The sequence below is a fragment of the Pan troglodytes genome, chromosome 1 (genome assembly GCF_028858775.2).
Source record: "Pan troglodytes isolate AG18354 chromosome 1, NHGRI_mPanTro3-v2.0_pri, whole genome shotgun sequence".
In the NCBI taxonomy this organism is placed as follows: Eukaryota; Metazoa; Chordata; class Mammalia; order Primates; family Hominidae; genus Pan; species Pan troglodytes.
The window spans coordinates 111,583,624-111,607,440 of NC_072398.2; the positions used below are offsets into that span (position 1 = coordinate 111,583,624).

The following is a 23,817-nucleotide window of genomic DNA, read 5'->3' on the forward strand; positions in this document are numbered from 1 at the left end:
AGTGGTGATGTATGCTTGTGGTCCCAGCTACTAGGGAGTCTGAGGTGGGAGGATGCATTGAGCCCATGAGGTTGAGGCTGCAGTGAGCCATGATCATGCCACTGCACTCCAGCCTGGGCAACAGAGTGAGAACTTGTCTCAATATAAAAAATAAATAAATAAATGCAGTTTGTTGGTGAATTGAAAAGGAATCAGCCTTTCAGTCATGATGGGTAGCCTCTGACCTCCACTATGTTCATCCCCACTAAAATTGGGTAGGTGTCCTGTAGGACTGAGACTCAGCAGTTAGCTGACCTCTTGTACAAATTTGGATGCGAATAGTTATGCGCTGACTGAAACATCTGGTCTGGTTTGATTTGAGAGAAAAGAAACGTGGCAAAAAGGTTATGAATATGGAAGTGGAAGAATGGGAACAGAATGTGATGAGGCAATAAAGGATGAGGTCTGATGAATGGAGAGATTGTGTATGAAAAGTCCATGAGTCTATGGAACCAGCAAAGCATGAAAGGTTTAAGACACTTCATCAGTTGGGTTTTCTTGCCTTGGAAAAGGGGGAATAGAAAATGATTTGGTAAGTACTCCCTCTTTCACTTCCTTTGGAAGGGATTGGGCAAAATAAGTATTATTTCCTCCTCATATACGTAGAATTAGTTTTTTTGGTTTTTTGTTTGTTTGTTTTTGAGACAGAGTTTTTGAGACTCTGTCACCCAGGTGGGAGTGCAAGGGCGCGATCTCTGCTCACTGCAAACTCTGCCTCCCAGGTTCAAGCGATTCTCCTGTCTCAGCCTCCTGAGTAGCTAGGATGATAGGTGCCTGCCACCACGCCTGGCTAATTTTTGCATTTTTAGTAGAGATGGGGTTTCACCATGTTGGCCAGGCCAGTCTCAAACCCCTGATCTCAGGTGATCTGCCCACCTCGGCCTCCCAAAGTGCTGGGATTGCAGGCGTGAGCCACCATGTCTGACTTAGAATTAGTTTAGAAAGCCATTTATCTGTGGAGTTTTCTTTAATGAAAGGTTAACTATAGATGCATTTCTCAAAAGTTATAAAAATTTGCATCAGTTTTAATTTTTCTAGAAATTTGTTGATTTCATCTAAATTTTCCAATTTACTGGCATAAAGTTGTCCATAAAATCTTATTTTAGGCCTGGTGCAGTGGCTCACACCTGTAATCGCAGCACTTAGGAGGCTGAGGCGGGTGGATTACTTGAGGCCAGGAGTTTGAGACCAGCCTGGCCAACATGGTGAAACCCTGTCTCTACTAAAAATACAAATATTAGCTGGGCGTGGTAGCTGCCTGTACTCCCAGCTACTTGGGAGGCTGAGGCAAGAGAATCACTTGAACCCGGGAGGCAGAGGTTGCAGTGAACCTAGATCGTGCCACTGCACTCCAGCCTGGGTGACAGAGTGAGACCGTCTCAACAAATTTAAAAAAAAAAAAAAAGAGAGAGAGAAGGAAAGAAAGAAAAGAAGAGAAAAATCTTTTTTTAAAAATTCATTTTAGGGCCAGGTGCGGTGGCTCATGCCTGTAATCCCAGCACTTTGGGAGGCCAAGGCAGGTAGATCACGAGGTCAGGAGATCGAGACCATCCTGGCTAACATGGTGAAACCCCGTCTCTACTAAAAATACAAAAAATTAGCCGGGCGTGGTGGTGGGCACCTGTAGTCACAGCTACTTGGGAGGCTGAGGCAGGAAAATGGTGTGAACCTGGGAGGCGGAGATTGCAGTGAGCTGAGATCGTGCCACTGCACTCCAGCCTGGGCGACAGAGCGAGACTCCATCTCAAAAAAAAAAAAAAAAAAATTCATTTTAGGCCAGGCACGTGGCTCATGCCTGCAATCCCAGCACTTTGGGAGACTGAAGTGGGCAGATCACCTGGGTCAGGAGTTCAAGACCACCATGGCCAACATGGCAAAACCCCATCTCTATCAAAAAATGTAAAAATTAGCTGGGCATGGTGGTGTGCACCTGTAATCTCAGCTACTGGGGAGGCTGAGGTTTGAGGATCACTTGAACCTGGGAGGTGGAGGTTGCAGTGAGCTGAGATCATGCCACTGCACTCCAGTCTGGATGACAGAGTAAGACTCTGTCTCAAAATAAAAATAAAAACAAAAATTCATTTTAAACTTTTAATTGTAAAATAAAGTGCAGATACAGAAAAATCATACAAATGTAGTTGTGTGAATTTTGATTAGGTTGACACCCACATAACTATTAATTGGACCAAGAAATAAAACTCTGCTGGCCACCCCAGAAGTCCCACCTTCTGACATGTTCCTATCACAGCCCACTCCCTTCCTCCAAAAGTAACCACCATTGTGACTTAATCGCTTCTTTGTGTTTCTTTAAGATTTTATAACCTGAATGCATTCTATTCAGGTATTCTGAATAGAATTTATAACCTGAAGGCATTCTATTCAGTATTTTTTTAAGGCGTGCCTTTTTTTTTTTTTTTTTTTTGAGACAAAGTCTCCCTCTGTCATCCAGGCTGGAGTGCAGTGGTGCGATCTCAGCTCACTGCAACCTCTGTCTCCCAGGTTCAAGTGATTCTTCTGCCTCAGCCTCCCAGGTAGCTGGGATTACAGGCACACATTACCAGGCCCGGCTAATTTTTGTATTTTTAGTAGAGACGGGGGTCTCACCATGTTGGCCAGGCTGGTCTCGAACTCCTGACCTCAAGTGATCTGCCCACTTCAGCCTCCCAAAGTGCTGGGATTACAGGTGTGAGCCACCACGCCCAGCCTAACGGCATGTCTTTTAAGCCTCTTTTAATGCACATGTTTCCCTCCTCCATCACTTTTATTGCCTTGCAATTTTTCTGCTGATTATGAAGAATACAGGGCATTTTACCTGTAGAGTTTCGCACAACCTGAATTCTGAAATTTGTTGACTGCATAATTATGGTGCATTTCAATATGTTTCTCTGTGTTCTGTCATTTCTACAGATTGGTAGTGGGATGTAAAGGCTTTAGACTCAAAGTAATGCTTTGCCAAGACTGTAGATAGGTTGGGTTGCATTCTTTAATCAGGAAGTGACTTCTGAACAGCCAGCAAAATTTGGAAGTAGATGAGTTAGTTGAAAGTGCAACCAATCACCCTCTGCCACTTTTGGGGTGTGACTGGGGTCCTGCCCTACTTGGCTAATAGTGCCACCATTTAACATTTTATACGTTTGTATTTGTTTGTATTTGTGGCACCATGAGAGTTTGCTTAGATTGGACTCACTGGCCCATGGAGCCATTTGGAATGGGGGAGAAGGATTCAGGACCTCACCCAGCCCCCTTCACGGGGGACTCATTTGGAAGCACACTGTTTGCATATATGAACGTATGACTTTGTGTATGGGCCCTGATTCCTTTGCAATGGAAGATAAGCAAGAATGGTGGGGGGGTACTTCCTGCACTGTGTAATGGCTGGAAGGCTCTGGAATTTCCTTTCAATCATGTTACCTTTTTTTCTTCCCCTCCTTTCTTCCTCACACCCTGCTTGTAAGACCTGGCTCCTACACAAAGGCTGGCCAGGCTCTATCTTCCTCTGTTTTCTCTTCTGCCTGCTTTATATGAGTATGTTAAGTGTGTGTTTATAGGTACATTTATATATTTTGTTATGTGTTGTGGCCACAAGGTACCAAATTGGCTTAAAGGAGTACTCATAAATTAATAAGCCCAAATGCTTTCCAAGTTCATGTGACTTAAGTAAAATCTTTAATAAATAAGATGGATCTAAAATTAGTAGTAAAATAATATTAGAAATGCCTTTAGAATTGTCAATATATATTTTTGCTTGGATTTACTGATCAAGCGGTTTCATATTTATCTCTGCCAGATATTATTAGGTGTCAACATTTGACATAAGAACTATAAAACTATAAACCCAGGCCAAACCAGAATGATTTTGTTTGTGTAATTTTTTATAAACAAGACATTTAATATTGTTTAAAGAAAACAACTAAATCTTCTGAGTTATTGAAAAAATGCCCATATGTTTAAGTTTCTTATCTGGATAGACATCTGATGTTCACAAAGCTTTAAAAATGCTTAGCAGGGAAATAACTTTAAATGATGACCACCTTTGTACGGTATCTCAGTTTTCATAAATAGTCTAAATAAACAGTGAAAAATGGAAAGAATGGGTACATATAAATGAGATAAATGTTTGTAAGTAAGCTTTTTTATAAAATTTAAAATCTTAAAATCATTTTGGATGCTTATGGGATGTCTGGGTCATTTGCAATTTTAAAAAAAGGGTTATGGCCAGGCACAGTGGCTCATGCCTGTAATCTCAGCACTTTTGGAGGCCAAGGCTGGTGGATCACTTGAGCTCAGGAGTTCGAGACCAGCCTGGAAAACATGGTGAAATCCTGTCTCTATATTATATTATATTATATTATATTATATTATATTATATTATATATTATATATTTTATATCAAAATTACACTATAAAAAATGTATTATATCTTTATATTTTATATCAAAAATATAAAAATTAGCCAGGCACCCAAGAGGCTGAGGTGGGAGGACTACTGGAGCCCAGGAAGTTGAGGCTGCAGTGAGTCGTGATCATGCCAATGTACTCCAGCCTGGGTGACAGAGTGAGACATGGTCTCAAAAAAAATCAATTAATTTAAAAAGCATTATTAGATGGAAAATATGTTCCAAAAATTGTGGAATGGTTCTCATCTATAAAATGCTAACATCTGACAGGCAGTTGAACATTTCTTACTTCCTAGGTTCATATAAAATATGCCAAAGAAGATGTGTTCTTACTGAGAAACAGAATAGTTTTGTCTAATTCAAAGGTTATCGAAAAGTTAATTCAAATTACGGACTTGAAAAGGTTATTCCATCCATGTAACTTTCTGTATTGCTTTTAAAGTCCTTGTGATGTTACATTTACAGGGCTTTGACTCTTCAGTCTAAAAAGGGCACATGATAATGTCATGTCTAGACTTAATTCTCTTGAATACTTAAAATCTTTTGCAAGCTCAAAAATAACTGCTCTAGACTCGTTCTGGGAAAAGCAATAGCAGTCACTGTGTGCTATAGTTCAGTAGCTAAGGTTTTGCACTTTCACACTGGTGGCCTAGGTTTAGTTCCTGGCTTTGGGAATAAGCCCTTTCTGTGTTGATAGTTGTGGGACTTTTGCCATTTATTGATTCTTTCTCCCTTCATGGACAGCTTCTGATTTTCTGTCTGGAATTGCTTACATACTGGATCTTTCACCAAAAATAAGAGTTGCTAAGAGTTAACATTGTAACATGTACTTGAGATTACTGGAGAAAGTTTTACATGCAAGATGTATAAGGAAAGTAGAATGTGCTTTTGGCAAAAGGCTATAAGAAAGCATGAAAATATGGTGTTTGTTGTAGGAATGTAATTTTTTCTAGTTCAGAGGTTTTAAAGGATTGTCCTAACCTAAAAGGGTAATAGGACAAAACTAAAGGTTTAAACAAGTTGTAAAAGATTTGTGAAAGATTGATCTTATAAAGAAAATTCTGTGGGTATGTGTAAGTTGGCTAAGATTTGAAGGAGATTACTTAGTTTTTCCATAATTTAAACATAAAAGCACACTGATGTAGGGCCAGAACCTGGGCCCATGTGTTTAAATAATAATGTGTATTTGAGAATTGGCCTATTGTTTAACAGAAAATCGAAAAGGATTATAGAAGGTTATGAAAATCTTACCTTATGGTCAAACTAATTAAGATTAAATAGATTTATTTATAAGGTTTTATTAAGAATTGGGTTTAACATTAACAGGATACTAATGCAAAGGTGAAATTTGGCTTTCTCTCTCTCTCTCTCTCTCTCTGAGACAGGGTCTCACAAGCCCAGGCTAGAGTGCAGGCTGGTGTCATCTCAGTTCACTGCAACCTCCACCTCCTGGATTCAAGTGGTTCTCATGCCTCAGTCACCCAAGTAGTTGGGATTACAGGCATGCGCCACCACACCTGGCTAATTTTTGTATTTTTAGTAAAGATGGGTGTCAAAGGAAAATAAATCTTGGGGACCCCAAATCGCTAAGCTAAAGGGAAAAGTCAAGCTGGGATCTGCTTAAGGGAAACCTGCCTCCCATTTTATTTAGTACTCAAAGTCCTCCCTCTGCTCATTGAGATAAATGCATATCTGATTGCCTCCTTCGGAAAGGCTAATCAGAAACTCAGAATAATGCAACCGTTTTGTCTCTTACCTACCTGTGACCTGGAAGCCCCTTCCCTGCTTGAGTTGTCCCATCTTTCTGGATGGAACCAATGTACATCTTACATATATTGATTGATGTCTCATATCTCACTAAAATGTATAAAACCAAGCTGTGCCCCGACCACCTTGGGCAAACGTAGTCAGGACCTCCTGAGGCTGTCATGGATGCATGTCCTCAACCTTGGCAAAATAAACTTTCTAAATTAACTGAAACATGTCTCAGATATTCGGGGTTCAGATTTTGGCAACCATAAAGGGATTCTAAGTGGAGGTGCTCCTGACCTTTGACAAGTCTCCTATCAGTATTTGGTAGCAGCTTGAGCTATCTTTTTCTTTGTTTGTTTTTTGGTTTTGAGACAGAGTCTCACCCCGTCACCCAAGTTGGAGTGCAATGGCGCGATCTCAGCTCACTGCAACCTTCGCCTCCTGGGTTCAAATGATTCTCCTGCCTCAGCCTCCAGAGTAGCTGGGATTACAGGTGCCTGCTACCAGGCCCAGCTAATTTTTGTGTTTTTAGTAGAGACGGGGTTTCGCCATGTTGGCCAGGCTGGTCTCGAACTCCTGACCTCGTGATCTGCCAGCCTTGGCCTCCCAAAGTGCTGGGATTACAGGCATGAGGCACTGCGCCTAGCCACCTTGAGCTATCTTTATGGACAAACCAATAGGACAATTTGCTGAGGCCCAGAAGCATCCCTTCCAGAGAATCCCAGATGTCCCCAAATCTAAACTTTATTTTGCTGTACAATTCCTTTTTTTTTTTTTTTTTTTTTTTGGAGTTTTACTTGATTCCAACAAAAGGAAGGCAAATTTTTCCTATTTCCATGACAATGGAAGGCAAGTAACTCCTTCCTGGAGTTTGAACTCATTTCCAACAGGGAAGACTAATTTGAGTTTTTTTTCATGCTTCTCAGAAACTCAAAAGAATGCCTCTTTGGAGGCAGTCTTCAGCCTGAGACCCATCTCTAGTTAAGTAACTGAACTGGAGTTTGTCTTGGCTAAAGTTAAGATTAACAAGAAGCTGGTCTTAATTTCTCCCTACCATTAGAGCACTCAGTGATCATGTAAGTCGTGCCATCATGGGCCAGTCACAGTGGCTCACGACTGTAATCCCAGCACTTTGGGATGCTGAGGCAGGCAGATCACAAGGTCAGGAGTTCGAGACCAGCCTGGCCAGCATGGTGAAACCCTGTCTCTGCTAAAAATACAAAAATTAACTGGGCATGGTGGCAGGTGCCTGTAAGCTCAGCTACTTAGGAGGCTGAGGCAGGAGAATCGTTTGAACCCAGGAGGTGGAGGTTGCAGTGAGCCAAGGTGGCACCATTGCACTCCAGCCTGGGTGACAGGGCGAGACTCCATCTCAAAAACTATATAAAAAATAAAACAACAACAATAATAATAAATTGTGCCATCATTTGTTTTGCTTAACTTTTTTGTTGTTGCTGTTGTTTGTTTGTTTCTGTTTTTGTTGTTGTTTCCATCTTTTTCCCATTGGGTTTGATCAACTCTATTTGACTTGATCAAATCCAAAGGAAAGTTCCAAATTACAAGGAACAAGGCCTCTGAAGTGGCTAAACTCCCCCCCAACCCCAACACACACACACACAAAAAGGTGGTGTGGTGGGGGGGATAAACAGCCAGCAAAAGGAAAAAAAAAAGAAATATTTTTGCTTTTGACTACTTAACAGGCTTTATTTACATAACGAGGCCACCCTTTTGTTAGCCAGGCTGAACAGAAAGAGCAATGGCTGTTGCATCATGCTGAAGTTCCATAGCTAAGGGTTCTGCCTTCTTTTTTCCCGCCATGAGAACCTGGGTTTGGATCCTAAATCAAGCCCTTTCTAGTTTGATACTTGGTATATCATAAATATTAATAGTGTAGCAGGACGAACCGCAGACAAAACCCCTCAGACACCAAGTTGAGGAAGGAAAGGGCTTTATTTAGCCAGGGTGTCAGCAGACTTATGTCTCAAAAAACCAAGCTCCCTGACTGAGCAATTCCTGTCCCTTTTAAGGGCTTACAACTCTAAGTGGGTCTGCATGAGAGGGTCATGATCGATTGAGCAAGCAGGGGGTACATGACTGGGGGCTACATGCACTGGTAATCAGAATGGAACAGAACAGGACAGGGATTTTCACGATGCTTTTCCATACAATGTCTGGAATCTATAGATAACACAAGCAGTTAAGTCAGGGGTTGCTTTTAACTACCAGGCCCAGGGCATGGTGCTGGGTTGTCTGCCTGTGGATTTCATTTCTGTCTTTTAGTTTTTACTTCTTTTTTCTTTGGAAGCAGAAATTGGGCATAAGACAATATGAGGGGTGGTCTCCTTCCTTATTCCCCCCTTTGAGAACTTTACTCATTAGTAGGAGTTCTCACTTTCATCCTCACTACCCATGTCTTCTTGCAAGACAGATTGATAGTGATTCATATAGTACACTTGTGCTGAAGCATTTTAGTGAACTAAGGTAGTGATGAAGCTTTTTAATCATTTGAAGGAGTACAGGTAGCAAACAAGGGAGTAGTAAGCAGGTTCCTATTACTATTACAATTCCTATTATAAGGGTTTTAAATCCTCCTAGCGCTGGGAACCATTTTCCAAACATGGCCCCAAGATCAAATCCATGCCACACTTGCACAGGCACATTTGCCAGTTTTGTCATATCTCTATGTCTTCAGCTACTTGCCTTTGATCATCTATGTGTAGACAGCAATTGGTAAGGTTAAATTTCCCACAAACTCCTCTTTCAGCTGCTAGCAAGTAGTCTAGGGCTAATCTATTCTGATAAATAGCATTTCTCATCAGGGTTTCTTGCCGGGCTAAAACAGTCAAAGCTCTGCCAGTCTCATTAGTGATTATTCTAAGACAGCTTGTTAACCATATAATCTAGTTGAGCATGTAGATGGGGGTTCAGTATCCCTACGAGCTGTCTTGTGCCCATGTGGCAGGCCCATAGTACTGCATGATTCTTTCAGGGGGCCACTCATCATTTTTCCAATCACCTATGGCTATGCTCCTCTTTTCTTGGGAAGCATAGACAGGGAAGCCTAGGAGCTCACCTGTTTTTACAAGCAGTAGGAAAAAGGACGGCTTAATGGTGCTAATGACACAACGACCTGCCCATTGGTCAGGTAGCTTGGTGTAGGCTCTATGCCTGCATATCCAGTATAGTCCAGCTGGAGCTGGCCAGTCCCAGTGAGACTCTGGATGGGCCCAAACAGTTTGCAACTTAGGAAACTTACTAAATGGATGCTTCTTAGTATGGTTTAGACCCCACCAGGTGACCGTTCTTAATCTTATTTCAAAAACTGTTACCATAGAGGGCTCAGATGGGTTACAACACACATCAGGCTGGTCACTTTTTGGGCTACATACCTTGTACTGGGTGACATTATACAAACAAGTCCCTTTTAGAGTTCCAGCACATTTATAATAACTATAGAACAAAAAGACAGTTTTAACTTTTTGCCATACCTCAGTGAGCTGATGTATACACTGGGAACAGTCCCCAGTTTGAGGAAGGTCAGTTGAAGTCCTTACTGTACAGGTCCAAAATTTAAGGAAAATAAGTCCCACTGTGAGTTTCCTCATACTTCAGCTGTGCGTGGACCAGTCAGCTTCCAGGTGTGACTGGAGCAGGGCTTGTTGTCTTCTTCAGAGTCACTTTGCAAGGATTGTCTGGGCTTGGTCTCGCCTCCCAGGTCTCAGGTGCTGCGGGTTTCACATGGCTGTGGTGGATCCAGGCTGGGATTCCTTCTACTTTCACAGCTGTGGGAGTGGTCAATACAACGGTCTGGGGTCCTTTCCACCATGGCTGCAAGGGGGCTACATTCCAATCCTTGATCCACACCCAATCACCTTTGCTGTCTTCTGTACCAAGTCAGCCACAAATGCTGACCTGTTGTCCAAGCTGATTTGTAAGGGCAGTCCAAACCTAGGGATGAGATCTCCACAGTTGGGCATCTCAGTGAAGTCTACTTGGGGATCTTCAAAGGGGGCTGCTCCATAAGCCTATATGCCAGGTGGGACGGTTGGACCTTGCCTAGCATTGTGCTGCTGGCAGGTGACACACTGCTGCACCACTGTTTTGGCAAGGGCTGACAGATGTGAGATGTAGAAGTACCGGCCTAACAACTTTTTAAGAGACTCTTGGCCTAGATGGGTGGTCTCATGCACAGCTAGTACGACTGCGGCTCCTAGCAGTTGTGGCATGGCTATTCTTCCATCCGATAACCAGATCCACCATTTTTCTATCACCTGCCCTCCCTCTGGTTGATGAAATGCCAGGGTGAAAGGGATAGCCAATTGGACTAAAGCACAAGTGCCACTCCAGTTATTCAGCAGAGTGTCCAGTAAATGTCCACCACAATACCACCACACATCCGCTCGGGGATGAACAAGGGCTGACTTATTGGTGAGCTCTTGAAAGTTCTTAAGTTCACTGCATCCCTTCAGGTCTCCTAGGAATGCTAAGTTTCCTCCCTGTCATGAGAGACATGAAGTGAACTTAGTGTTGGGAGATGGAAGCTGGATGGACCTTGGGGGCTGACCCGCAGGGTGCTGAACTTCAGGATATAGCAGAGAGAGAGCTTGGCATGACTTATTACTCCAGGCTATAGAATCCTGGAAAAGAGCTACCATGCAGCCCACGCCTGGTCGACTGGAAGACCACCTTAGTGGAAAGCAGACAATCTGGGCCTCTGGCCTGCCACATGCACAAGCATAACAATTGCTTTTGTTTAATGTGCAGACGGAATATTTGATCCATTCCAACCAGGCATTTGCATCCTGGTATCCTGTCTTAATTGCCAAAGTTTGTTTTAAGTCTTTAACTTCTATGATCCTCTAGTAAAATGAATGTATGGTTTTAGGAAATTACAAAAACCAGTTGGGGCAGTCCATCCTTGCTTTTTAGTGGTCCACAGAATGTTGGACCAACTACAGCATAAAAGCTCTACATCAGGGGGCAAGACTCCTGGTTGTCACTGGGGTCTTTATCGAAATCTCCCTGGATTAAATGGTCCCAATTTACTAATGCCCAGTCTGAGGAGAGTCAGGAGGGAGAGAGGTACTTTTCTAAAGTAGAGAGCTCTCTTTGACTTGGCAAGTCCCCACAGGGTATAACAAGGCAAGCATTAAATGCAATAGTTTGAGGCAAAATTGACTTGGTTGTGTTAATAACTAGATGGTCAGCAATAGAGCGAGGAAAGAAGAAAGTATAATATAATAGATGAAAGAGTTAAATTTTTCTTAGCTTTAGTTTGGTTGGGTTTTCTCCTGGGACTATGGCCCACGACTCTGGAGGGGGTGGCACTTTCTTGACTCAGGTGTGATGAGTCCATCCCCTTTCTGCTGTATGAACAGCAGTCTCAGTGGTTAGCAGCACAAGGTAGGGTCCTTCCCAGGCTGGCTTGAGTTTTTCTTCTTTCTACCCTTTGATGAGAATGTAATCTTCAGGCTGGTGCTGGTTTACTGGAAATTCTAGGGGTGGTACATGTGCTAAAAGACTTTTAGTTTTGAGGGAAAGGAAAGTGGAAGATAAACCAAGTATATAATTTCTAAGAAATTGACCTTTTGTTTTAAATGTGGGGACATCAGCAGCAGACTTCATAGTTCTTGGTGCCTTCTTACTGGGAAATTTCCTTTAGCACCTATTTTTATTAGTTTTTAGACCAAAGAAAGCCAAACAACATTTTATATTTGACAATGCTTTCTGTATGATTTTCAAACCAGATAAGCTAAATTTCACCTTTATATTAGTGTGTTATTAATGTTAAACTTAGTTTTAATAAAACTTTGTAGACATATTTATTCAATTTTTAATGTCTGACCATAAGGTAAGATTTTTATAGACTCTTTTTAACCTTTTATAATTTTTGTTAAAGAGCAGGTTAGTGCTTTAAGAAAAACCCATTTTGTTTTTACTTTAATGTCCAGTTCACAGAAAAACTGGATGATGCCCCTTTAACTTTAGCCAATATGTTTACACACAGAATTTCCTTTACAATTAACATTTTAAAACTTGCTTAAACCTTCAAAACAAAAAAATTTTTTTAACCTTTTAATATAGGTAAAAATCCACATTTTTATGCCTCCTTATAATCCTTTTACTAAAAGTATATTTTACTTTTCTTATACACCTTGCACATAAAGTGTTTCTTCAATAGTTTTACATTCAGGAGGCCTAATTACTTTTCAATTATACAACACTTCTTGCAAAAATTCCTTTTTTATAACACACTTTTTTCTTCTTTCACTACTTTCACAGACAATTCTTCAACATGTCTCAACTTTCTGACTTATTGCAAACATCCCTTTCTTTAAACAACCAGTTAATTTATTTTAGGACAAGAGTTTACTATATAACATTCTTTTTACATAAATTCTCCCCCACCTTTTTCTCTCTCTCTTTTTTTTTTTTTTTTTTTTTTAACTTAGGATACTTCTGAACTGGTGAGGTGTGCTTACAGTGAGGTTTCCTTTAAAAGTTATTTTTCTACTTTTTTCTATTAGCAAATCCATTGCCGCTACAGATTGAATGTGTTTGGGCCATCTGCAGGTTACCGGGTTCAGGAATTTTGATAGGAAGGCTATGGGTTGTCAGTGGCCTCAGTGCTTCCACGCTACGCCCTTGTTTACACTGACAACAAAGTGGTATTGGAGTGTTATATGGTCACAGAGAAGACCTTTAATTATCAATTATAGGTTCTAAATTTACCTTGGCTTTTAAAGGAATCAGGTACACTGTTTTTTTCTTAACTACTTGTATATCTCTCTCTTTCTTTCTCTCTTTGACTTTCTGTCTCTCTTTCTTTTTGTCTCTGTCTCTTCCTCTCTCTCTGCCTCTCTCTTTCTCTCTCTTTGACTCCCTCTTTGTCTGTCTCTTTCTCTCTCTCTTCTTTTCTCTCTTTGCCTCTTTTCCTCTCTCTTTCCTCTCTCTCTCTTTTCGCTCTCTCTCTCTTCCCCTCTCTTTCTCTCCTCTCTGTCTGTCTCTCTCTCTGTCTCTTTTTCTCTCTGCTGGTCTTTCCTTGCCTTTGCCAGCTGCTTATGCTGCTGTTCTCCTCTCTCCTTCCTCTTCCTGTAGGGGAGGGACCAGCGGGAGTGGAGGTACTCTTTCTTCTTGGCTGTCTGTCCCTTTGCCACTAGTACTACTGCTGCCTGTCCTCTTAAGCACTGTGGGGGATCTAAAACCAGCTGCAACCAAGTATCTATGTATGGAAACTGATCTGGTCCTGATTTACCAGTTACTTTGTGCCATACCTTTGAAACTAGGGACCTGTCTAGGCTTCCTTCTGATGGTCATCCCACCTCTAATGCCAGCCAATCTATCTCACACAAAGCCTTAAGCTTTCCAGGTGTCATAGCAATTCCATAGTCCCCATTGAATCCTTTCTTGAAATTCTTTAACTTGAAATTCCTTTAACTTGAAATTTCTTTCTTGAAATTCCTAATGGGGTAGGCTTACTTTGTGTTTTACACATTTTCCTCTCTCAGGAGACAGAACAACGCTCTTACCACAAAGAGGGAAGGGAAAAAGGGGCAAAAAGTCACTCACTCCACTCACTCACCAAGCAATTTACACTAAAACCAAAGCATGGATAAGGAGTTACTCATTCATCAAGCAATTTGAGCCAAGTCAGAACTGAAATCAAAGCCAAAACAGTTCAAATCCAAAAGCCAGTACCAAAATCTAAACCAAAGCAGTGCAAATCTAGTCAAAATCAAAACCAAAACCAAGTCGCTGATAAAGGCACGCCATGGGTGATCAGGCCATGTTTCCAAGTGGGCAAGTTCCAAGACCAGTCTTACTGTGTTCCAGATGTCTGGAGTCCAAGCGCCAATTCCTTCTGGGTGTTCAGCCACTGCGTTGATCCTCCATGGGGGCCTACTGTGCACTGCTCTGGCAAGGCATTCCACCAGGGCAATTGCCTACCCGGGAGTGCTCTCAGGATTTGTGTCGCTAAAGCTGGCCAGAGTGCCCCACAGGGATGCTCCACAGGGCAGGCCTAAGCCACCTAAGGGGTTGCCTCAACCGTCCGCTAATCACCTCATTTCCTGGTCGGGGCACCAAGAAATGTAGCAGGACTAGCCGCAGACAAAACCTCTCAGACACCAAGTTGAGGAAGGAAAGTGCTTTATTTGGCCGGAAGCATCAGCAGACTTATGTCTCAAAAAACTGAGCTCCTCCAGTGAGCAATTAATGTCCATTTTAAGGGCTTACAACTCTAAGGGGGTCCATATGAGAGGGTCGTGATCAATTGAGCAAGCAGGGGGTACATGACTGGGGGCTGCATGCACTGGTAATCAGAATGGAGCAGAACAGGACAGGGATTTTCATGATGATTTTCCATACAATGTCTGGAATCTATAGATAACACAAGCAGCTAAGTCCGGGGTTGATTTTTAACTACCAGGCCCAGGGCGCAGCGCTGGGCTGTCTGCCTTTTAGTTTTTACTTCTTTTTTATTTGGAGGCAGAAATTGGGCATAAGACAATATGAGGGGTGGTCTCCTCCCTTAATAGCAGCAATTTGTCCTGGCTTAAATATGGTAATGAGATTTAAAAAGGTTCTTTTAAAGGAGCTCAATGGTAAAAAGTCAGCTTAATTAAAAGCTAACATCCAAGATGTGTGTGTATATGTGTGCATGTGTGTGTGTTTGTATTTAAAAGGTCTTCATGTTTTTGCTTTGTTTTTTTCTCCTAGGGCCTTGTCTTTTTTTCTTCTAGGACCTTGTCTTTTCTTCTTTTTTGAAAAAAAGTTTTTCTTAGTTGACTGAATTCCGTTTTCTTCATTTACTTCTGCTGTCTCTCCTTTCTCTTGCACCCTCTGCTGCATGAGGGATGTAAAATAGTTTATAATAGCCTGGGGTTCCCTAAAGAAAATGGAGAAGGCACCAGGCTCCCTTTGAGGGAGAAACATGTTTTTCCTTTTTCCTTGTGGAACCCCAAGAGTGTAAACAGACAAGTTTGTCTCAGCTCTTAAACTGCTTGCTTTTGTATTGTGTCACCTGACTTACTGACTAAAATAGTTATTGCAACAGAGACTACTCTTGGACTTTTAAGGAAGAGTGTAGTTTAGACACTTAGAAATGTCTATGTTTAAAAAAAAATTTAAGTGCACTGTAAAAACATCACATGGTCTAGCCTCATAATAATTCTCCCTTTTTGGAGACAAAGAATTCAGTGTGGACTCTGCCTAGAGCTCAGAGATCCATTTAAAAGATAGGTAATCCCTATCTAAATAAAATTGGGCTTCTCATACAATCTTATGATAGATTTCTATAATTTTATGTTTGATTTGACATCCATCTTTAATCTCCCTCTAGCACCACCAGACTTTATCTCTCCGTACCTTGAGATGTAAATTTTGCTATCTGATTTTTCATCTAAGAGTTGTTTCCTTCAATATGCAGATTTACAGCTATTTAGCTGACAACTGCCAGGATAATGAAACAGGTTATCAAGAGTTTGCAAGTCTAAGATAGGAAAAAAAAAAAAAGGAGATCTTAGGACTCTTTAAGATGTACTTCCATCAGTATGCCTAATACAGCTATGTATTTATGTATTGTGTACACAATGTTTCACTTCTAAAAATATAGAAAAGAAGTCTAATTAATTGGCTTAAAGAAAAATAAAAGCACTTAAATCAAATACTTCCTCAGAAAAAAGGAAAGACTAGTCAAATACTCTTTCAAGTTTATGTAACTTAAGTAAAATCTTTAATAAATAAGCTAGCTTTAAAAGTATTGGTAAAGTAATATTAGAACTGTCTTAGGAATTGCCAGCAAACATTTTTGTTTGCATTTATTGATCAAGCAATATCATACTTTTCCCTGGCAAATACCATAAGGTGTCAAATTTTAACACAGGTGTTATGAAACTATAAATCCAGCCCAAAACAGAATGATCTTTGCTTGTGTAATTTTTTTTTTTTTTTGAGACAGAGTTTCACTCTTGTTGCCCAGGCTGGAGTGCAATGGTGTGATCTTGGCTCACTGCAAACTCCGCCTCCCAGGTTCAAGCAATTCTCCTGCCTCAGACTCCTGAGTAGCTGGGATTACAGGCATGCGCCACCATGCATGGCTAATTTTGTATTTTTAGTAGAGACAGGGTTTCTCCATGTTGGTCAGGCTGGTCTCAAGTTCCCAATCTCAGGTGATCCATCCACTTCAGCCTCCCAAAGTGCTGGGATTACAGGCATGAGCCACTGCACCTAGCCACTTGTGTAATTTTTAATAAATAAGATATTGATACTGGTTTAATGAAAACAGCTACATCTTGAATTATTTAGTAAAATTATCATAACTTCTAATCTTATGGTTTTAGGCAATGTAGTCCACAGGCAGTAAGGTGGTTTCTTTGGGAAAAGACTTTTATCATCTTTGTTTCAAAGCTTAACTATAAACTCTCTTTCTCTCAAAGTGAATTTGACTTATGCCCAGGAATGAACAAGGACAGGTTGGAGGTTAGAAGCAAGATGGACTCAGGTCATGTCTTTTTTCACTATCTCAGTTATAATTTTGCAATGGCAAATTTCATAAGTTTAAATGATGACTATCACAGTTTTCATAAATAATCTAGATAAACAATTAAAATAAAATAATTAGGTAAACATAATGGGATAAATACTTGTAGACAAACTTCTCGTAATTTAGAATCTAAAGGTATATTAAATTAAATAATAGATATCTCAATAAAAATATATATTGTAGGAAAACATCCTTTCTTTAAAAAAAAGTGTCCTTTTGGCTGGGCACAGTGGCTCACGCCTGTAATCCCAGCACTTTGAGAGACTGAGACAGGTGGATCATGAGATCAGGAGTTTGAGACCAGCCTGGCCAACATAGTGAAACCCCGTCTCTACTAAAAATACAAAAATTAGCCAGGTGTGGTGGCATGTGCCTGTAGTCCCAGCTACTCAAGAGGCTGAGGCGGGAGAATGGATTGAACTCAGGAGCGGAGGTTGCAGTGAGCAGAGACCACGTCATTGCACTCCAGCCTGGGTGACAGACTGAGACTCCATCTCAAAAAACACAAAAGTGTCCTTTTTAAAAAGGTGAACAATTCGTGTCTAATTCAAAGCTTATTTAAAGGTTATGTATAAAACAATGTAAAGGGAACAAGGAAATAACAGAGATGTAAAGAAAGTTATAGAAATAAAGAGGTATTTTTTGGTAAGAAAGCTTAGTTTTCTCTCCCCTTTTAAAAGGCATGAAATAGAAATGCTCTCCTTCAACTCATTTTCAGCTCATATAAATTTTTTTTTCCCTCGAGTTATGTTTGTTGTGGCCTGATACTAACAATGTTTTCTTAAAGGTCTAAAGGAAATGTTTTCTTTCAACATAATATTCTGTACACTGCAGAAAGTCTTTTCTTTTGCTTTTTGGTAACTGGCCTAACACATTTTACATTCTATCAAAATATTTTCTATGCCATTATTATGAAGTTTTGGCTTGCTTAGAAAAAAACTGTGATAAACATTTTTAAAATTAAGGTTATTGCATCTGTGTATCTTTCTGTATGTACTTTTAAAGTCATTGTGACATTCAGTTACAGGGCTTTGACTCCTGGGTCTAAAAAGGACACCAAGTCCTGCTAAATTTTAAACCCTGACAGTAATTAAAGTCTCATCTTCAGGCCTGGTAGAAGACGCCAATCAAAATAAACTGCATTCCTGAGACACAGGGCCAGAAATTAAAGCTATTCAACTCCTCAGGGCCCAGAGACTATTGCAGAAGAGATGGGTGTGTGAGATTGTCAGGGCCAATTTGACAGATAAAATAAGTTCAGTTTTTCTATAAATTAATGATTAATGTCAAAGGCACACTGATGCAAGACACTGATGCAAGCATATGGGCCCCTGTGTCAGATTGACAAAGTTTTCTTGAAGCATTAACCAACTCCTTAATAAATGTTATAAAGTTTATAAAAGGCTTATGGAAGTTATGTCTTGTAGTCAATATTAAAATTTTAGAGATTGTTTATAAAATTTTGGAAAGCAAATTTAATTGGCTTCATTCTGTTTTTATTAGGGCTTATTGTTTGGAAAATTAAGTCTCCTCTCTCAAAGAATGAAGGTTTTTGTCTTTTGTTGAAATCCTTATCACTTTTATTAATGACTTATTTTACAATGATCTGTGATCCTATTTTGTGATATCAAGTGTTTTAAACCTTTGATATTTGACAAACTTTCCAAAATCAAATTATAAATTATGTGTTTTTCTGATCTAATTAATCTTTTAAGATATTAGGTTCCCTAAAGCCCAAAAATGATATATTTGGCTTATTTGGTATAAAAATTTTACAGAAAGCATTGTCAAATATAAAATGGTATTTGGTTTTCTTTGGGCTGTATTTGTATAAATATGTTATTGGTATGTGTTCCAAAATTGTGGAGAAACTCCTATAATTCTGATATGACTTACTGTACATTACCAGTAATAATTATAATTGTTATGTTAAATTATTGTGTGCCACAGAAGCAACAAATTTCCTTGTGAATTGTGTCTTTGACTATGGCTGCCCTAAAACTCTTTGTCATCCACAAACAATTATTGTCTTGTTTGGGTCCTCTTTAGAAAGTGGTTTGATAATCAGCTATAAAACTCAAACAGGTACTTTTGAATGCAGGTTTCTGATAACTTTGAAGATTGTGACATCAGAATAGAGGAAAAACTTTCAGGACTCATGGAGAGCTGAAATGCTCATGAATATCAAGCAGAATAGGAATTAACTGCATGGACTAAAGTAAAAGAAGACTGAAGTAATCTTTTTGACGTTTTGCTGAAAACGTTGCTGATCCTTTTGTTTTTCAGAGTCAAGGAAATTTTGTTTTGAGCTACTGACAGATTTTTTTTTTTTTTTGACACAATTTTGCTCCTTTTTCCCAGGCTGCAGTGCAATGGCACAATCTTGGCTCACCACAACCTCTGCCCCCCCAGTTCAAGCGATTCTCCTGCCTCAGTCTCCCAAGTAGCTGGGATTATGGCATGCACTACCATGACTAACTTTGTATTTTTAGTAGAGACAGGGTTTCTCCATGTTGGTCAGGCTGGTCTCAAACTCCTAACCTTAAGTGATCCGCCTGCCTCATCCTCCCAAAGTGCTGGGATTACAGGTGTGAGCCACCATGCTCAGCCTACTGACAGCTTTTAACAATTAAATATACTCCTATGAAAAAAATTTGGAGCATATTTGTTTCTCTCTACCTGATTTCTCCAGAATTTAGAAACTATTTGTGAACATTCTTAACTTATGACAATATTGTTATTTGCATAAGTGCAATAAGAATCTGTTTTCATTTGTAAATGAAATAGGACACAATTGGGGAAACTGGTTATTTCACCAAGGCTTTGACTGGAATGGTGTGCATTCCTGTAAGGAATCAAACTTGACTTACAGAGCCAATAAAAGTGCCTTGGGAAAGCTGGCCTCATACTTTGTACACAGTCCCTGTAGAGGGTTCCTGACCTGTGGTAAGTAAGGAATGTCACTTTCTGACAGGCCCAGGAGCCCCAAGTTATCTTGGGACCTCAAGAGGAGAAAAATTCACCCAACTTACAGGTATTTGATGGTACAAATCTATGGCTGGGCTTGGTTTTAAAAAGTCTTATCTGAGATTCCTTCTATGGAACAAAGTTCCATCAAAGCCAATTTTAAAAGCCTATGTAAAAAATAATTATTCTTAGATGGGCATGGTGGCTTACACCTGTAATCTCAGCACTTTGGGAGGCCAAGGTGGGCAGATCACAAGGTTAGGAATTCGAGACCAGCCTGGCCAACATAGTGAAACCCCACCTCTACTAAAAATACAAAAAAAATTAGCCAGGCATGGTGGCATGTGCCTGTAGTCGCAGCTAATTGGGAGGCTAAGGCAGAAGAATCACTTGAACCTGGGAAGTGGAGGTTGCAGTGAGCTGAGACCATGCCATTGCACTCCAGCCTAGGTGACAGAGCGAGATTCCATCTCAAAAAAACAATTATTTTTGCTGCATTTTTTTTGAGACAGTCTCATTCTGTTACCCAGGCTGGAGTGCAGTGGTGCAATCTCAGCTCACTGCAAACTCTGCATCCCGGGTTCAAGCAATTCTCCTACCTCAGCCTCCCAAGTAGCTGGGACTATAGGCACGTGCCACCACGCCTGGCTAATTTTTTGTATTTTTAGTAGAGATGGGGTTTCACTGTGTTAGCCAGGCTGGTCTTGATCTCATGACCTTGTGATCTGCCTGCCTCGGCCCCCCAAAGTGTGGGGATTACAGCTGTGAGCCACCGCACCTGGCCTTTCTTGCTGCATTTTATACAAATAATCTGGCCAAGTATAATAAAGCAAATTGGTCCTACCATGATTTCTCTTTAGTAAAAATGGGAAACTAGAGAGAGAAAAATTATGTTTCAAAAAGTATAGTACACCTGTTGTTAGATTCTAGTCTTGCCTAATGTTTTTCAATTTTTATTATTTTCTACAGTACGGTCTGAATTCTAATTTTTCCTGGCTGCAAGTCTCCAAAACAATGTTTTCAATTTTTTTCTCCTTTCTTTTCCTTCACCCCCCATTTTTCCCAATTTTAAATCTCTGAAAACTAGGCTATGTTTTCTTAAATCCCTGTGAACTGAATCTAGACAACTTAAACTTAAGTAGAAAATAACAGCCATCTATTTGCATATATAAGCCACTTTCATAACTGCCTAATGATGTATGGACTTCAGAGTAATGTGGCCTATATTGATTTTCCAGGATTGTTCTTTTGTTTGTTGTTGTCTTTCTCCCTTCCTCCCCTTATTTTCTCTTCATAGGACATGAGACTTCTCAACCTGCTAAAAATGAGCTTTCCTAATAACTCTAAGAATAAACCATCCTAGCCATGAGAGATCAGAAAAAACCTGAGACCAGAGGCTCATTTTCTTATAAAATGCTTTCTCCAAAAGATTTTTTTAAAGGGGGGAGATGTGAAAGGAAAATAAATTTTGGGGCCCCCAAATCACTAAGCTGAAGGGAAAAGTCAAGCTGGGAACTGCTTAGTGCAAACCTGCCTTCCATTTTGTTTAATATTCAAAGCCATCCATCTGCTCATTGAGATGAATGCATATCTGATTGCCTCCTTCGGAAAGGCTAATCAGAAACTCAAAAGAATGCAACCATTTGTCTCTTACCTATCTGTGACCTGGAAGACTCCTCCCTGCTTGAGTTGTCCCACCTTTCTGGATAGAACCAATGTACATCCTACATATATTGATTGATGTCTCACGTATTCCTAAAATGTATAAAACCAGCCTGTTCCCTGACCACCTTGGGCACCTGTCATCAGGACCCTCAGGCTGTGTCACGGGTGCGCATCCCCAACCTTGGCAAAATAAACTTTCTAAATTAACTAAGACCTGTCTCAGGTATTTGGAGTTCACATGAGGTTTTGCCATATTGGCCAGGCTGGTCTTGAACTCCTGGCCTCAAGTGATCTTCCCTCTTCCACCACCCAAAGTGCTGGGATTACAGGTGTGAGCCACTGCACCTGGCCAGCTTTCTGTTTTGAACAGAATTTTCATGTAATATTAAAAGATAACAAAAGCTTTTTGTTTGCCTTTTGAACAAGTGACAGAAGAAAAAAAGGGAAGAGAATAGAGACAGATTTAGTTGGCCTCATGCTGTCTTTATCGGGTTTTTTGGAAAGCTGAGTCTACCCTCTATCAATGAGCAGAGATTTTTCCCTTTTTCTTACAATGACCTGGAATTCTATTTTGTAATCTCAAGTGTTTAAACATTTGATATTTGACAAACTTTCTGAAGTTAATTTCTAAATTAAGCCTTTTTTTTGCTCTGGTTATTCCTTTTAGATATTCGGTACCCTAAAGTCCAAAAGAGGCATATTTGATTTGGCATATTAAAATCATACAGAAAGCACTGTGAAATATGAAATGGTGTTTAACCTTCTTTAGATTACATTTATATAAATGTTTTATCAGTATGTGTTCCAAACTTGCATGAGATTCTTATGATCCTGATATATCTTAATATTATCAGTAGTGATTATTATGTAAAATTGTTGTATGCCATAAAAGTAACCAAAATTTCTAGTCAGTTATGTCTTTAACCATGGCCATTCTAAGACTTTTGTCATCCACAATGGTTGTTTTACTTTGATCCTTTCATAGGGCAGTTTATAATCAGCTATAGAACTCTGAGGAGTACTCTTAAATATAGGTTTCTGATAACTTTAGAGATTGTGCCATTGGACTGAATAGAGAGAAAAGCTTCCAGGACTCTCATGGAAAGCTGATATATTCATGAGGATTGCTGATTCCATATTGAGCAGCACAGGAGTTAATTGCATGGAATGAAATAACAAAAGATTGAAGTAATCTTTTACTACTTTTTGTTTAAAGCATTTGATTATTCTTTTTATTTTGTTTTTCAGAGTTGAGAAAACCCTTCTTTGAAGCTATGTGCAGCTTTTAACAGTTGGATAAAGTAAACTCTTAGAAATTGGAGTGTATTTCTTTCTCTCTACCTGATTTCCCCAGAATTTGAAAACTATTTGTAAGTATACTTAATTTATGGGAGTACACTTATTTGCATAAGTTCAATAAGAATCTGTTTTCTTTTGTGACAGGACACCATTGGAGAAACTGGTTATTTTACCAAGGCTCTGACTGGAATGGCATACTTTCAGATGGAAACAGACTAAGGAATCAAAGTTGACTTATACAGCCAATAAAAAGCCCCTTGGGAAAACTGGCTTCACACCTTGTCTACATAGTCTCTATACAGGGTTTCCTGATCTGTGGTAAGTAACAAATGTCATTTTCTGACAGGCCCAGGGACTCAAAGCTATTTTGGCACCTCAAGAGGATAGGACTTCACTCAAATCCATAGAAGTATTTCCGGGCACAGATAAATATGTGGCTGAGCTTAAGGCTTAAAAAAAAATCTAATCTAAAATTCCTTATGGATCAAAGTTCCAGCAAAGTAAATTTTAATTTTAAAAACAGCCTATATGGCAAATAATTGTTCTTGCTGCACTTTATGCAAATACTCAGACCAAGTATAACAAGACTAAAACTTAATTTTGCACATACATTTGTCCTACTACGACTTATCTTTAGTAAACATGGACACTGGAGAAAAATTGTGTCAGAAAAAGATCATAGTACCTCTCCTGTTAGATTCCAGTCTTGTCCATTGTTTTTGAGTTTTTATTATCTTTTTGAAATTTGGACTAAATCCTGAATTCTTTCCAGGCTACAAGTCCCAAGTTAATGCTTTCAATTTTTTCTTCCATTTTTCTAATATGGACTCAATGAAATTACTACTACATTATTCATTATTCCTTGTAGTACAGTAAGACATGTCAGACTGCCACTGTCTCCTCTATAACTTAAAGACGCTTTTAGTCTAACATCTGGATAGATTGTTTCCAACGTTAAGATTTGTTTTTCTTCTGTTTCCATAGGAATGCCTCTTATTAAAAATCTGTTTGCCTTCATTACATGCAGAGGCCTAGCCTATCTGCAATGCCACCTCCTGGATGAGGCACAGCTATTCACCTAAACTGGTCCATTCTCAAGAACTAGACATGGCTTGGGACTACCTTCATGGGTACTCATACTTTCTGTAGCCTGCT

At 39.9% G+C, this 23,817-nt stretch overlaps 1 long non-coding RNA gene across 1 annotated transcript; it reads left to right on the plus strand.

Annotated features, from left to right (window-relative positions):
* The first annotated feature begins 473 nt into the window (after positions 1 to 473).
* LOC107967888 (uncharacterized) lies at positions 474 to 23,792 on the plus strand. Its single transcript, XR_008548608.2, has 4 exons — positions 474 to 571; positions 22,612 to 22,733; positions 22,807 to 22,980; positions 23,647 to 23,792. It is a non-coding gene; the product is annotated as an uncharacterized LOC107967888 (long non-coding RNA).
* The last annotated feature ends 25 nt before the right edge of the window (positions 23,793 to 23,817 follow it).